The 16,856-nt window shown below is 38.3% G+C and overlaps 1 protein-coding gene and 1 pseudogene across 8 annotated transcripts in view; one reads left to right on the forward strand and one right to left on the reverse strand.

The window, feature by feature from the left end:
- LOC145248141 (uncharacterized) overlaps positions 1 to 16,856 on the reverse strand; it is a 568,735-nt gene that overhangs the window by 146,149 nt on the left and 405,730 nt on the right. The window lies entirely within an intron of this gene.
- Positions 7,513 to 7,631, forward strand: LOC145248377 (5S ribosomal RNA; annotated as a pseudogene).

Consider the following 16,856-nt stretch of genomic DNA (forward strand, 5'->3'; position numbering starts at 1 on the left):
ACAAAGAAATCAATCTTCAATTAAGTATAAAAATACTTGTACCTGACATATGGTAAACTCGAAATCGAAACATGCTTTCTTTCTGGCTTAGACTCGATGTTAGTCGGATATGTTCCAACCTACCTCCATCCTTTTGACATATTTTTTCGACTTTGGGATTATTTACGATTCACACCTGTCGTCTTCTGATAAAAAAAAAAAAACACACTGTCCTTTTCTATTAATTACAGATTTCGTATCGCGAAATATACTAGACAATATAATTCATGTTTACTTTACATAACCCATGCGTTTTCTATACCCTTCTTTCTTACCCTGGCAACCTGCATCCTTGGGTGGCATTTGGTCTTGATAAGTGGTGACTCTTTAGTAAAGAAAATAATACAGAAAGGGATAGGAATTACAAGTTTATATTTATTTTTAGCATTTGTATTATTTAGATTCATCGGAATAATGTTCTCATCTTGGGTGTTATTCTCCTAACGTTTAGGTTGATGCAACCTCCGATCTTCTTCAGGCTTATCTTGTCGAACCCTGAACTATTTCTTTTGCAGGCAGAAATCTGCACGAAATTTCGCACAGAACCTTTGATTTAACCTACGAGGATAGCATGTTATCATCCCGTCAGCCATGACAGGGCACAAGTCTTAAGTCATGGATAAAGTACTTAGTAAATTTCAGTTGGATATGACACTCTTATCGAGGTTGAAGGCTCACTCCTCAATGCGAGTAAAATGAAGAATGCAGTTGCGAGTTACTTTAGACTTCTACCCACGCATGGTAGACGAGACGAGAAGACATGTAACCACTGCGGATTAAATAAAGCGTTCCGTTCGAAATTCTGTGCAGATTCCAGAGTTCGACAGAAAGATTCCAAAGTCCGACAAGAGGTGACCTCCGGCCTTCTTCAGGTGTATCTTGTCGCACTCGAAAACTTTTCTGCCAGGATCTGGAATCTGTACTGAATTTCGAACAGAACTTTTTTAGAATTCCTAATGAACCGCCCCCTTAATTAAACACTTCAAATATCCACACTAACGTAATGTACTTGCAATAACCCTTATCCCTGAGTGGCTTCTGGGCCTTGATAAGTGGTGATCACTGTGTAAAAAAAAAAAAAAGAAAAAAGAAGCATGCTCTCGTTTTGTCGGGCATAATCGGATACAAGTCTTTAGCAATTCGTAATTGTATTCTTAGTATCGCCTGTACCGAGTATTGAAACTTTAGCCTCTAGAAGATTGCCATTGAGAACTTAATTTTATTTAAGACCTTATCTGTTACACAATGTTTGACTCCTGTTGTTTAACCCTACTAGACCGAGTTACCGATATACCGGTAATTTCCAAAAATGCTATATACCGAGTTACCGCTAGAGCGATATATTTTCTGACAACGCGTTTTTGTGTTGTTTTGGTATAGGACACGTAGAAAACTTTTTAATTAGTTTTTATCCGGGGGGGGGAAAGGGTGGATAAGGGGTCAAGATTAAAAAAAAAATAATAGTACCTGTAGGTGTGTGTCGTCGGATTTTTATCTTTTTGCTAACAGATTAATTATGTTAATAATAAGTAGGTTTTGAAACATTTTTTAAAAGACCGTGTCAATCCAGCCTGATGGTTATCGTACTTGACTCACTATCTTTAGATTTGTGTTTCGATCTCAGGCCAAACATTTTTTTTTACTTACAAGAAATGCACTGTTTACGAAAAACATACTCGCATGCACACATCTCAGTTTCTTTCCGTTTTTGTTTTTAATTAATTTTCTAAGGAATTTAACGTTACGTTTGATACCTACGGTATTTCAGTTTATAATAAATGAGAATTCTGCGTTAATTAAAATATAATATTTATACGTATTTTACGACCGGGCAACGCCGATAGGCCTGCTAGAATATCTATAAAAGTGAGAATGCACGTATATGAGAACACTTCTCAACCTATAGACTCAACGAATTTTTGATTTACAGACTTGAAATTTGGTACATAGGATATTCAAACGTTTGTAAAACATTTTAATCGGTTTTCATTCGGGAATATAGGGTTTTTAAGGGTCAAAATTGAAAAATTGGCACTTGGTGGTCATCGAGGTTTTATCTGTTTGTCAACTGTTTCACGACAGTACATGCACGAATCGTTCACATTATGTTAAGAATAAATAGGTTTGAAAACACTTTTTAAAGATCGTGTCACACTGGTCTAATGTTATCGTACTTGACTGTCTTTAGGTTTTTGTTTCGATCTCGGTTCGAGTATGTTTTTTTTTTACTTACAAGAAGTGAACTGCTTAGAAAAAACAATACTCACATGTCTCGGTTTCTTTTCCTTTTTTTTACTCCATTTTCTAAAGGAATTTAACGCTACGTTTAATATTGGTCGAAGCCGGATACATATTTTTATAAAATAAAATAAGAAAAAACAGCTATCTAAAAGTAATATTTAATAATATTTATTTTTTTAGTTAACCCACTTTTATCTCTCCTTGGACAACGCCAAGAAACGGGTCCTGCTAGTTAACCAATAAAAAAAATCCACAATATTTACAGAAGGGGCGGATGAGGGAGAAGCTTTGCAAAATTATATGGTTTCATTTTAAATCAATGCACCGTTTGCACACGGACATATATATATTACTATTTTTTCTTTTTTGTTTTGAAAAAAATAATTTAAACTCAGTAAAAAGTCTACCCAAACCTGTCAAACTCAATATGCAAAAGGTAGAAGGAGCCGTGTCACAATAGTGGAATGGGCGCATTATAAAATGAAAGTTGTGAATGTTGAATTTCTATCGTCTGGAATCGGACCTTAATGGGAAGGGTGACAGGGTCGTGTTAGGAGTCATTTTAAAAGTCGTCTGTGTTGCCTGCGTACTGAATTGCTGCGTTGCACCCATAAATGGAGAGGATATAGGTTATGTAAATTAAGTCGATTAAAAAGGAAAAACGAAGAATTTAATCCTAGATGCTCGGTGGAGGTTCAGTTTTGGTGTGGGCCATTATCAGTACCAATGGTCCAGGGCCTATAGTTCGCTTGCAAGGTCGAATTAATTCGACCAAGTACATTGATATGTTGACTGAGCATTTTCTACCCTACTTTGGTCGGAATTTGGATGATAATCCCATCTTCATGCAGGATAATTCTCCCGTTCACACAGCTGGCAATGTAAAGAGGTTCCTGGAAGAGCATGGTATTCTGTATTTGGATTGGCCTGCAAAATTTCCTGACGTGAATCCTATCGAAAACGTATGACATTACTTCAAGCAACAGCTATGCAATGATAAAATTTCAAATTTAGAAGAACTTTGGACAAAAATGTAAGAAAAGTGGAATGTCTTTTCCTCGGAGTGTTGCTGCAGTCTAATTCAAGGAATTCCCAAAATATTGCAGGCTGTCAAATTGCAGAAGGGCTATACTACTAAATATTAACTGGTTCATTGTGTTTTTGTTGTATTTGTGCTCCATTAATGTCCTAAAGTTACATTTAAATAACAATTTTCCATTGTGCGGACTTTCTTTTTGCCTCCTCAATTTGAAGTTTATTTTTTAAATTGACGTGAACACTAGAATATTTCAATTAAAAGTCAAATTTGAACAGGTAAAATTATAAAAGAATAAAAGGGCAATCAAATGAGGTATAGTTAGTTTAAACAGTTACATTAAATTTAGCTAAAATTTGCAGTTTTTTTTCGCATATATATATATATATATATATATATATATATATATACGCACCGAATCCTAGAAATTTCCAGATTTGTATGGTGACGCGTTTAATTCACTGGAGGGGGGGGGAGATGTACCACGAATACATGTTTGCCGCAGCGAATGGCTACATCTGAAGTGTGAACGACACGAAGTTGCTCCTCGTGGATCATCAAGAACACTTCGTAGCTGGGGCTGGCTCAATCCTAATGAGCAAAATGTATACTCATATCAGAGTTCTGCCAACGGCAATATATATATATATATATATATATATATATATATATATATATATATATATATATATATATATATACTAGCAAAAATACTCGTCGTTGACTGGGTTCAAAGACAGCCTACAGAAAATGGACTCTGATTTATGAAAGTATGATAGGTTATGAAAAGGAAGGGTTGTAAAGACATAGCTTCGAATTTGGGGGTATCAAAACCAAAGCAAAATATGATGAAAGTAAGATTAAAATAGATAAACCCCATAATTTATTATACCATACCCGTTCACACTGAAACACTTATCACAATATTCTATGGATCTAAATTAAAAAAAAAAAAAACTTGTTAAACTTTGTGACATATTTCCATTCTATGGAGGTCAGGTGCGAACGAACAACACAATTTTATTATACCGTATTTATTCAAACTGAAACATAATTATCAAAGTATACTTACGCAGATAGATATGAAAAGTCTTTATTAATGTTTGTACCTATTTCCATTCTATGGAGGCCAAGCGCGAACGTAGGCCCCACAATTTTATTATATCATCCCTATTTAAGTTAAAACATACTTATCAAATTATTATCATGTACATCTATATCAAAAACACTTGTAAACGTTTTTTTTAATTTTTTAATTTTTTATTTCCATACTTTGTGGACCAGGCGCGAACGCAGACCCCACAGTTTTAATGAACCACAGTTCTGCCAGATCAAACATACCCATTCCTGTGTCTCGAGAACCTTAACGCGTGATGGATTACTGGTGACGAACGTGTTCCAATATTTTCCAACCACGCAGAGTATGGTCTACAACAATCGAGAAACTTCTAAAACGTATAATAGTGTCGGCAAATTAAAATGCAAATAACGATTTCCATCATTATTTATGAAAAATAATAATAAAATATAATTTGAAACAATGTGTCAAATACATTTCTCCGGCTATTCTCGTTTTTATTATATAATTTTTGTTATGCATTAAAAGGCTCCAATTTCTAAAGTTATTTGTTATTGTTAAATTAGTAACTATTTCTTGTTATATTTTCGCGCCATTTGCTGCATAAAAAATGTGTTAAATAAAGAATAATGGGATGTATCCAACACTTATTTTCCCCACTATATATATATATATATATATATATATATATATATATATATATATATATATATATATATATATATATTATATTATATATATATATATATATATATATGAGGGAGTTAAAGGAAGAGAATGAATTCAATTCTTAAAGAGGAGATTTATCGGAACAATATAAAGCTCAACAGAATGTTTTGGGATCTTATACCATGGTATAAAAAGGCCCTTTTTACCCAAATACTCCAATTGATGCAAACACCTATTAAACAAATGAATAAATATATATATATGTATTACTATAGAGAAATAAAAAGGAATAAACCGGGTTATGTGTTCATCAACGTTTCGTCTTTATTTCAAGACTTCCTCTGGATGAATAAAGACGAAACGTTGATGAACACAACTCGGTTTGTTCCTTTTTATTTCTCTATTTTGTCGGAATACTATTTCCATTACTTTCATCATATATATGTATATAGTTTTTATGTCTTAATTTTCTCTCTTTACTCATTCCTCTCTCTCTCTCTCTCTATATATATATATATATATATATATATATATATATATAATGTGAATGTCGAGTTAACTACTGAGCAGTTGATTGTGAAAATCCCCAGAGACGTATGCCACCGCCAAAATAGAATGATGAACCAACATATACTATTCTGCTTTTATCAAAGGAGGAGGTAATGCCTGGGTGGATGGTATCATAACAGATACTACACTACGTACCGCTGAATTAGCGGAGGTGACTGTCTAAGTGGTTAATGTTACGAACAGACAACCTGTGTGTGGCAAGTCTGCATCCAGTTCGTTCAACAGAAACACCTTATATTTAGGGATGTTGGCAACCTTCACGTGCTTCCTCCTGTAAGAACTCAGTGCCTTTCTAGAAAGAATTCTAACACGAAAGATATCGGAGAAACAAATGATGATTCGATTCGTACAAAAAGAATAAATAAATGAATGAATGAATGATAAACAACAAGATCATCATAATCATTATCATCATAATCATTATCATCATAATCATTATCATCATAATCATTATCATCATGCAGCCCGTCAGTCTTGACGATGACTAGGCGGAGCCTCAGTGCTTATCCCTCGGTGTTGGTGCAGTCTTACTCCATCGCCATAGGACTTTCCACCTTGGCTCCAAACTTGCTTGCGCAGTTAGGTGCAGTATCTGTTGCACATCAGACACCATTTGAACCTCCAATGCTCATGTCCAGTGGAGCGAACCCGCGACAACTGGCAGCAGATGAGGCCGCAGCTTTTGGCTGAAAGTAATCTCAGTGAAGTAAACAATCGCCCTGTCGTTTCCACTACTACCCCTTTTCTTTCTGGATGAGGTTCCGTAGCCTTTTAAGAAAAATTGCAGGGCAGCAGTAGGATTTGAAGTCAGAGTTCCCATCTCTCAGCGTTTTGCTGTGATAAGGCCCACAAGGCAGTGATGTTTGATTTTGGGGTTGGTTCCCCTAGTCTTCACCCAACCAAGGGCACCCACGAGACAGTGGCGTAGGGGTTGGTAGTATGCCAGGGCATGTCCACACATCGGTGGGCCATAAAGCACTACCTCTGGGGTCCCCTACTACTCCGAGATCTACAAGTTTAGCCTGGGGCCGCAAGGCACCCAGTTACCGTGTGTGGACAAACAAACAAACAAACAAATAAACACCACCACCACTCAATTTACTACGAAAGGTTACACATGCCATTGAGTTTTTAATGTGAGGAAAATTTATATCTCAATATAAGGTTTAATGATTCAGAAATTAAAAAGAATATCTTAATCTAAAAGTCTTTCTTCCTTTTCCGTTCTGAGAACATATACTATCACCTTAGCTAGAATGTCGAGTTTGATTGGTTTGTTTGACGACATATCAACCCTTTTCTGGGGGAGGAGGTTATTTAATTCCGAATCAAAGTAATTTTAGAGAAATAAAAAATTATTTTTGTCTAAAGTTTATATTTTCAAATGTTTATTCATGGCATTTAGTTTCGTTTTAATGCATATCAGCCCTCTTCAGGTTTAATCATTTTTGTGTTCTTTATATCGTCAAATATCAATTTTTGTTGTGTTTAGTTTGGTTGTTTTGTAGGGGAAAATGTAGCATAGTTTTTTGGCTTTGCAGAACATGATTGAGTTTTACAAAGGGAAAGGAAAAAAACAACAACAACATCAATGCTCGGTGCATTTAAGTCAGGAAGCCGATATCTTTAGAAAGCCTGATCTGGTAGCACCAAAGGGGAGGGGCGTCTAGAATATGAACAAAAAATGAGCGCGAGAGAGAGGTGGAAAGGAGAAAGGGGAGAAAGAAAAGGAAGACGAGAAATAATGTCGGATCAAGATATAGATGAAGGGGAGGAAAAGCGGGAGAATAAGGAGAAATAAACGGACAATATTCTGTTCACAGAAACCTAATCAGATGTCAGTATATTTTTGCTTTATCCGATGGATTGTCCGGCAATTATATCCGGCATAATCACGTTGACACACCGGTTTCCATCAGATCACCGAAGTTAAGCAACGTTGAGCCTGATTATTACTAAAATGGGTGACCAATTTTGGAAGTCCAGGTGCTGTATGCAGGAGGACGTCGACACCTCCCTGCAAAAAGTTGGAAAAACCTAACGTCGTCATCTCCCCTAACGAGGATATACATGCGACTGGGGGCCGCTTGTGAATTTCATACTCCCATGAAACTTCCTCCTTCGGAGGAAGCCGGTTAAACACTGAATAGGGTTGGTGCTGAGTGCACAACGGTCCGAATGATTGACCGTACACCTATTTATTTATTTTTTTTACGTTACTTCCATCAATCCACTAATGAATGACTACTTTTACCTAACACTAAAGGTTAGTCAAAAAATATATCCGGTGAACCAAATGCAAGAGGGATTCAAACAATTGTACTTAAAGAAACAGTTCGAATCTATTTGTAAAAAAAATGTCAGTTTCAATAGATGCAATAGCGGGTGAATGTCTGGCATGCGGTAGGATGTACCATCCCCAGCTTGATAAAAAATTAAAGAATTAATATTGATATACAAGCGCTTACGATTTGGGCAGACATTTCATACGTTTGTATCTTAAAATATTTACCTGTTGATAACCTCAGTATGGACTGTAAGTGATTACAGAGAATAAACATGAAGATTCACTTAAAGACTATCGACGCATTTAGCGATAACAACAGGTCGACGAAAATGTCATTTCAAACTATACTGACCGACAGACAATCTGTTAAAGAGGGGCACTGACTTATCACTCCCATTTCCCGACTCTGATGTCTAAGTTCTCGTAGTGGGAGAAAACTATCTCCCCATCTCCACGTTTTTGAACGCGAGTTTCCTATCGTTGTACTGCACGTTATTAGTTACCTTGAACTTGAAAAATGAAAATTAGCGTAAATCCTGCTGATAAACTATGCTCACGGTTTGAAGAGATCTTGAATAGGCTCGCACCTTCGTTGTTAACCGGTAGATAACCCTAGTTTTGTCGATTAAAGAAAAGAGCCAAAACGTGAAAGACTGTGGTGAGTGTTTGGTGCAAATGAAGGGCGGGCGAGTTATTTATAGAGCAGGCAGCTGCAAAAAGCCGGCTGGCAACTGGTTGGCTTGTGTATCGCCTGGTACACCAAAAAATCAACAGTTTGAACATGACAGGTTAAACAGTGTTTAGCCGTGTAAAGAAAACGAGTCAGACATACTGAGATGCATACGCAAAAAAAAAAAAAAAGAAAAAAAAAAGAGAGGTAAAAGAATGTCCTAACAGGATTGACACTGAAAAATCTAAACGACAATAAAAAATAAAAAGCAAAGAAAAAAAGATGCAAAAAAAAAAAAATGCAAAATAAAAAAAATATACAAAATAAAAAAAATGCAAAAAAAAAAAAAAAATAAAAGTAAAAAAAAAAAAAATTAAAAGTAAAAAAAAAAAAAAAAAAAAAACGTTACACGGGCACCGAAAAGAGTCTCGGATTGCGTTGAGCTCTTGACAAATGGTAACAAGCTCAGAATGACTTTACATGTGTGACGTCCGTACAAAAGGTGTTCAAAATGTTTTCATATATTCAGAAGACTAATTGTAGTCTCTAATAAAGCACAATGTAACATAATCACGTTGAAACATCGGAGCTTGATGAGTACTAAAATGAGTGACACATTGCGAATACCAGGTTCTACATGTGCTCTCTGCTTATCTTGCCATTGTTTCCGGGCATCCTGGACTTCTCTTGCCACTTAAATCAGGAATTACTGACCCAGGATAGGTGCAGCTAGGGTAAGCGCAACCTTGTTTCAAAATTACTCGCACAGCTATCCTTACAGAGGGTCTCCATTGTCTATCGAGACTAAACGGATGCCATACATACATACATAATATATATATATATATATATATATATATATATAGATGTAGAAATATATTTTCTTATTATATATACGAATCCTTATTTAAGAAGCTCAATGTAATTACAGAGCAATATAGTAAATAAATGACAAAAAACTATATTCTAAAATTCATGATGTTGACCATCTTATTATTTATCCCTTTAATTCAGTAATTGTAAATGTCAACTGAATTAAACGAATAAATAATAAGATGGTCAACAAGATGAATTTTGGAAGATAGTTTTTTTGTCATTTATTCACTATATATATAAGTTACATGCAGATAACTTTTTCAGGGTAGATGTTCAAGTGAAAAAACGGCAAAAATATAGACCTATAATATATTCCTCTGAAAAGGGTACTTTTAAAACATTGCTCTCTCTCTCTCTCTATATATATATATATAGTATGTGTGTGTGTGTTTGCAGTCTATCTTACGCGTGCAATCAATTCGATGACGTAATAACGATATACGATTGACTCAACACGAAGGGGTGGTATTTACTCCCTGATGTAGTTTTAACAGAATGAAAATGTGTCAAGATACGTACAAACTTTGTATTTTTTTTCAAATGTATCTGATGAGATGTAACTACAAAAATTTTAAATGATATAAAATTTAAAATTGTCTGGTTGATGTCCAATTGTAATATCCGAAAAAATACAAATATGAAGTTATTCCCTCTTGTTATTATTATGAAGTTATTCCCTCTTACCAAAAACATGTATGCATATATATATATATATATATATATATATATATATATATATATATATATGTGTGTGTGTGTGTGTGTGTGTGTGTGTGTGTGTGTGTGCATGCAGGCAGAGACCATGACGACTGGACTGACAGGCTGCTGCAGGAGTGTGCCAAGAGTCCAGTTTGTCAGACTTTGCCTAATGTGTCACCCCAACACAGACAACTGGAACCGCTGATGGTCTGCCAAGATAGTGGACTGTGGAGCGTGCACTCACTTTTCACTCAAATCATCACTGCACTAGTTTTGCCCATGCCGACTGTTTATTTCCCACACACTATTTTTTTTTTCCCATCTACAAATACAAGTCCTCCGGCGATGGGGAAGGAGTGGTGGGGGCAGGCAAGGTTGTTGCTGGCAGCCCTTAGCTCCAACCCTGCACGTGAGGCGGCCCCGGGGTGATGGTCGCTGGATGGCTGGGACTGGAACTGCAGCCTCCTTCGGCAGCTCCCAGGGTGATTGGGGGTGCCCTTTTCAGGATCCACACCGCCCACCCTGAATTGGGAGGGGTCTAGAAAAGGTGACCCAAACAAGTGTCTGTTCCACTCTCCACGGACAGGTAGCCGAGCCTCGTCGTGGCAACCCATACCTCGGTCCTAATAATACTAAGAAGCTAATAATTGGCACTTGGAATGTGCGTACTCTTCTCGACCTTGACAACAACTCAAGACCTAAACGGAGAACAGCTCTAATTGCATATGAGTTAAAGAAGTACAACATCGACATCGCTGCTCTCAATGAAACCCGATTCTCGGATGAGGGCTCCCTCACCGAGTCAGGAGAGGGATACACCTTCTTCTGGAAGGGCCTGGATAGGGGTGCTCCTCGCATCCATGGAGTTGCCTTTGCCATCAAGACCAGGCTATTCAACAGCATTCCCCAGAGCCCAACGGGTCACAATGAGAGGCTAATAACTTGGCGTATCCCCTTATCAAATAAACGTCATGCTACCCTAGTCAATGTGTATGCACCAACCCTAGATTCAGCTGATGAATTGAAAGACCAATTTTATGCCCAACTCCATGAGATCATGCTGACAATCCCCAAGGAAGATAAGATCATTCTCCTTGGGGACTTCAATGCAAGAGTGGGCAGCAGTCACCATCTTTGGGAGAGAGTCCTAGGGCATCATGGAGTTGGAAAATGTAACGATAATGGGTTGCGTCTTTTAACATTCTGCTCCCAACATGATCTGTCCATCACAAATACCATGTTCCAGCTCCAAAACAAATTCAAGACCACCTGGATGCATCCTAGGTCCAAAATTTGGCACCTACTTGACTATGTTATTGTAAGACGTAATGACATGAAAGATGTGAGAATCACCAGAGCCATGAGGGGAGCAGATGGGTGGACAGATCATCGCCTTGTCCGCTCTATTTTCCTTCTTAAGATCCGGCCTCCAGCTCGCCGTCAAGCTCCCAGAAAACATCTTGACCTCAAAGCTCTCAACAACATTACAACACGAGCTGCTCTACAAAACGAACTGTCTGAATGTCTTACCTTACCAACTCCTGCAGCAGATCCCATAACAACAGCTTTCTTAACTGAAAAATGGGAAAGGATCTGTGAAGTCCTCCTCAATACTGCCAAGGACATTTTGGGATTCTCAAGAAGAAAACATAGAGACTGGTTTGACGAGCAGTCTGATGGAATTCATCAACTAATTGAAGAAAAAAATCGGCAACAGCAAGCAGTGACTGCAAATCCAACTCCAGCATCACGTACCAAGCTAGCCGAGCTTCGGTCAAAAGTCCAACAGGAAACCCGAAGAATGCAAAATGAATGGTGGACCAATCTTGCAACTGAGATCCAAGGTCTAGCTGATATGGAGGACCAACATCAATTTTATAATGCCCTTAAGACAGCCTATGGGCCAAAGAACAATAGCCTCTGCCCAGTCCGTAGTGCTGATGGCTCCATACTCTATACTGAGAAGACTGTCATACTCAATCGGTGGGCTGAACACTACCAAGACTTACTGAACAGGCAGAACCCTATCGACCCTACTCTTCTTGACCATCTTCCTGACCTTCCTGTAATTCAAGAACTGGATGTAATACCAACTATCCATGAAGTTAGCCGTGCAGTTAACAACCTCAAGAATAATAAAGCCACTGGCCCTGATGGCATACCAGCTGAGCTTCTTAAGCATGGCGGAGGTGCCATTACCACTTGTCTCCATAACATCATCCAAGATGTCTGGGAGTCAGGCTGCTGCCCACAACAATGGAAGGATGCAGATATCATCAGCATATATAAAAAGAAAGGTGACAGAAATATTTGTGGCAATAGTCGAGGCATTTCCCTCCTGTCAACCTCAGGGAAAGTTGTCACTAGAATTTTACTGTCTCGTATCATCCAACACATTGTCAATCAAGTCTTACCTGAATCGCAGTGTGGCTTCAGACAGGAGCGCAGCACGATTGACATGGTTTTTGTTGCAAGACAGCTCCAGGGGAAAAGCGTCGAGCAACACCAAAATCTATATATGTTTTTTGTAGATCTCGCCAAGGCCTTTGACACTGTGAACCGTCCTTTGCTCTGGGAGGTACTCGTCAAATTTGGCTGCCCACGAATATTCCTGGGTGTCCTGAAGGCTTTCCATAATGGATCTATGGCTCGCGTCTCCAGTTCAGGACTAAAATCTGAGCCCTTCCTGGTAGAATCGGGTGTGAAGCAGGGATGCGTCATTGCGCCCATCTTGTTTAATCTTTTTCTTGCTGCGGTTTCCAATGTTGCCAAACAGCAAATCCATCCTGCTGATGGGATCCGCCTCTCATACCGGCTGGATGGCAACCTCTTCAATCTGCGTCGCCTCCATGCCAGATCACGTGTGACAGAAGAAGCAATCCATGAATTGCAATACGCTGACGACACAGCTCTGGTGAGCTCATCTGAAGAGGGTCTTCAGCGCACCATCAACACTATCTCCAACATTTACTCCCGAGCTGGTCTAGCCATCAACATCAACAAAACAGAGGCACTTAACATATGTGAACACCGTCAGGAACCACCAATGTTCACAATCAACCAACAGCCACTGAAAAACACTCAAGAGTTTACTTATCTTGGCTCAGTGCTCACTGACTCCTGTGACCTAACAAGTGAGGTCCAACGGCGCATTGGTCTGGCTGCTGCAGCCTTTGGTAGACTCTCGCACAGAGTTTTTATGAACCGTAACCTCACCACCACCACCAAGGTTTCTGTCTATAGAGCAATCTGTCTCTCCATCCTCTTGTATGGCAGCGAGTCATGGGTGCCTTATAGACGCCACCTGAAAAAGCTAGAAGCATTTCATACCAACTGCTTACAGCGTATACTAGGTTTAAAATGGTGGCACAGGGTGCCACACAATGAGATACGCAGGCGCACTCAAATGGACCCACTTGAAATAATTCTAACTAATAGACAACTTAGGTGGCTTGGTCACACCATCCGGATGCCAGCAGAAAGGCTCCCACGCAAGGTCCTCTACGGGGAACTTGCAGAGGGCAGACGCAACCCTGGGGGTCCACGTAAACGTTTCAAGGACCAACTGAAAACATCATTGAAAAAGTGTGGCATAGAATCCAACGCCATCGAACATGCTGCTGCTGATCGGAGAAAATGGCGAAACATCTGCCAAGAGGGTTTGGAAACTTTCACCTCCACCTATAAGGACCAAGCAGAGCGAAGAAGACACCAAAGGCACGCGGCGCAGCGGGCAGACGGCATCTTCCCTTGTGCTGCCTGCGGCCGTGTATGCAACTCACGAATTGGACTCCACAGTCACCAGCGAGTCCATCAGGCGTAATCTATCTGGGACTGTTAGGCATGGTGCAACGTCATCGTCGTCAGCGACGGACTACTGAAGAAGTGTGTGCATATATGTATATATATTTATACATGTGTGTACATATATATGTGTATGTATTTTCTAGGAACCTCTTAAAAGTCCAAATGCGCATCTACAATTTTAATGAAATTTACACCGTACGTATGAGACACTAATTGAGTAAGTTATCCGAAATTGCAATTTCTATCGACAATATCAGAGAGAGCAAAACGGGTGAGGAAGTTGGCAAATAACACAAAATAATTTTTTCGGCATCGTGAATAATAAAAAAAAAAGTGTTTCTCATAAAATCTCGGGCAACGTCTGGTCTTCCTGCTAGTATTTTCCATGATTGGATTAATTTGTTATTCCAACAAAACTCAATTTTTTTTTCGTCTATTATTTCACAATGCACGTTTTTATTCATGGCCATTCTATTATTTTTTTTTCGGTTGTATCTGCAACTGGAGAAGATGACTTTCTGGAAATTCAACACTGATATCATTGACCCCTATAATTGGATAACGTTGTGTTAAATGAATTTCAAAAGAAAGATAACCTATCCTCCAAGTATTCATTCACGAAAATAAGACATTTATACTTACGGTTGACCCAAATAACTTATCTCCCTCTTTTCTGAACAATGGCCCGGTTTAATAAGAAATCATCACTGGCGATGGGAGTAACCATTTACTAGCTTTTCCTGTAGCAAGATTAGAGTAAGTTTAAAGTGAGTATAAATCTAGTCACCTTAGAGGAACCACCACCGTAGCATTAAGTCCCACGGAGGGGCATAGGCCATCTACAACTTTGTAGATATTTTTGTAGCGAGGAGTTCTTTTTTTCGGGGTGAGGCTGCTGGCCCTACGACCAACCTTCCCAGAAGGCATATACAGCGCAGAGCCTTCCTAAACGGTCAACCATCTGGTACTGGCCAGGCTCAACGTTGCTTAACTTCGATGATTTGATGAGAACCGGTGTGTCAACGTGATTGTGCCGTACTCCCTTAGAGAAGGGCTCACTAAAAGTTTATGCATAATCTGGATCAGATCCGTCAGCATTCTTCGATAGGAGCGCCTAAGGCGACTATAAATATGCACCTTTCCCTGAACAATATGGTAATGTCTGGGAAGAAGGCCTGCCTAGACAGGGCAGAACTATACTTATATTTTAAGGTCGATGTGAGGTAGGAATTTTGGAGCGATATGTCTCAATTGGATGATACTTCACTGTATTTATTTTGGTTGTATATTGGCAGTGCGGACGTAGGTCTAAGCATGTCGGTTGACCAATCGGTTGATTGGGATTGCTTTCTCTTTCATTACAATTAATTTTAGATCGACTTTAAATTGTAAATCTACGCGTATCTGTTATTAGAATAAAGCCGAGATAATCAATATCTATTGCTCGAAGGCGTTTCCTGTATGTTTTAATCGCATAGATTACATTTTGAAACGTTGCTTAGCTTTGAGATTAACCTATCTTTGAAAGAAATCATTTTATTTATTCTTATTAGATGTGAATTGAAAGGAGTCCACTGAGTGACCCGCCTCTTACTATCTGTTTATCACTTACCTTTCTCGTGTGTTGTTAAAGTACAGTTTTTATTCTATACAGTGTATATCACTAGCACCCGACAAAAAAGGGGTATGATGATTTAGGAACGACCCTAGGTTGGCAAAATGTTCCTATTTACTTGCCGTCCCACGAGGGCTGAGTTTGACACAAGGTCAGTTTTTAACGTGGGGAAAATCTAGCTCTCCCAAAAGGGGAACGCTGGATAGGAACAAAAATAAGAATTATCTCAATCATGAAGGATTTCTCCTCTGACCGAAGACAGAAAAAGTGAAGTGTAGCACCAGAAAAAGATACTACACTGTGATCTCCGTTGGTAGAACAAGTGCCTTAAATCAGAAGATCCACTTATAATTTAAGATAAAAGAGTTGATATCAATCCGGACAGGATGCAAAATCTTGAATTTTTTTTTTATTGGTGAGAATTTTTTTTTTAAGGATATGACTGGACGAGAAGGGGAGATAGGACGGGAGAGAAAGGGATGAATGGGAATCTGGAATTCAGTTCTTCGTAAATTAAATAAAAGAGCTTAAATAATAATTAAAAAAAAAAAAGATCAGTGTCAAAAGGGTCATACTCAAAGCAAGACAACAAATATTCTCAGCTCAAGGAGATGACAAATCCCTTAGTTTCAAGACGCCAATTTAAACTTAAACATTCTCTCAGCAATAAGAGACATAAGTAGCTAGTTGCTCCAACCATCTACACAGCATAAAAGATAATGGCTATCACATGGTCTAAAGGATGACATGCAAAGTAATAATCAGTTCTAAGTGACGGTTCTTCTCGAGATTGATGGTTCAATCCTAGTACGGACAATACGATGAATGCAAGTGCATATTGCTGGGGACTAATAACCGAACTGACAAAACGAGAGTAATCTGGCCCCGTGAATAAAATAAAACGTGATGTTCGAAATTCCTTACAGTTCGCTAAAGTTTGACAAGACTCACTAGAAGAAGTTCGGACGTTACCTCGGACGGAACGTTGTGAGAATAATATCCCTAATGAAAACAGTAGTCTGACGAAGACCCCACAATATCATTATTATGAATAAATTTAATGTAAAATTATTTATTAAAGCAAAAGCTATGTTGACGTACTAGATACATCCATAAATATTTTGCAGGAATTAAAAAATGGCACAACATGTTTTTATGTCACAATTTTTTTATGCCATATTGTTTTTTTTTTAATCTGAGATTAAATTGTACTTTATTTTGTTCACAACCTCATTTGACGTTGGATGTTTTCATGTAATTATCTCCCTT

Source organism: Euprymna scolopes, chromosome 26, assembly GCF_053919585.1.
Source record: "Euprymna scolopes isolate OS-2025 chromosome 26, ASM5391958v1, whole genome shotgun sequence".
Lineage (NCBI taxonomy): Eukaryota > Metazoa > Mollusca > Cephalopoda > Sepiida > Sepiolidae > Euprymna > Euprymna scolopes.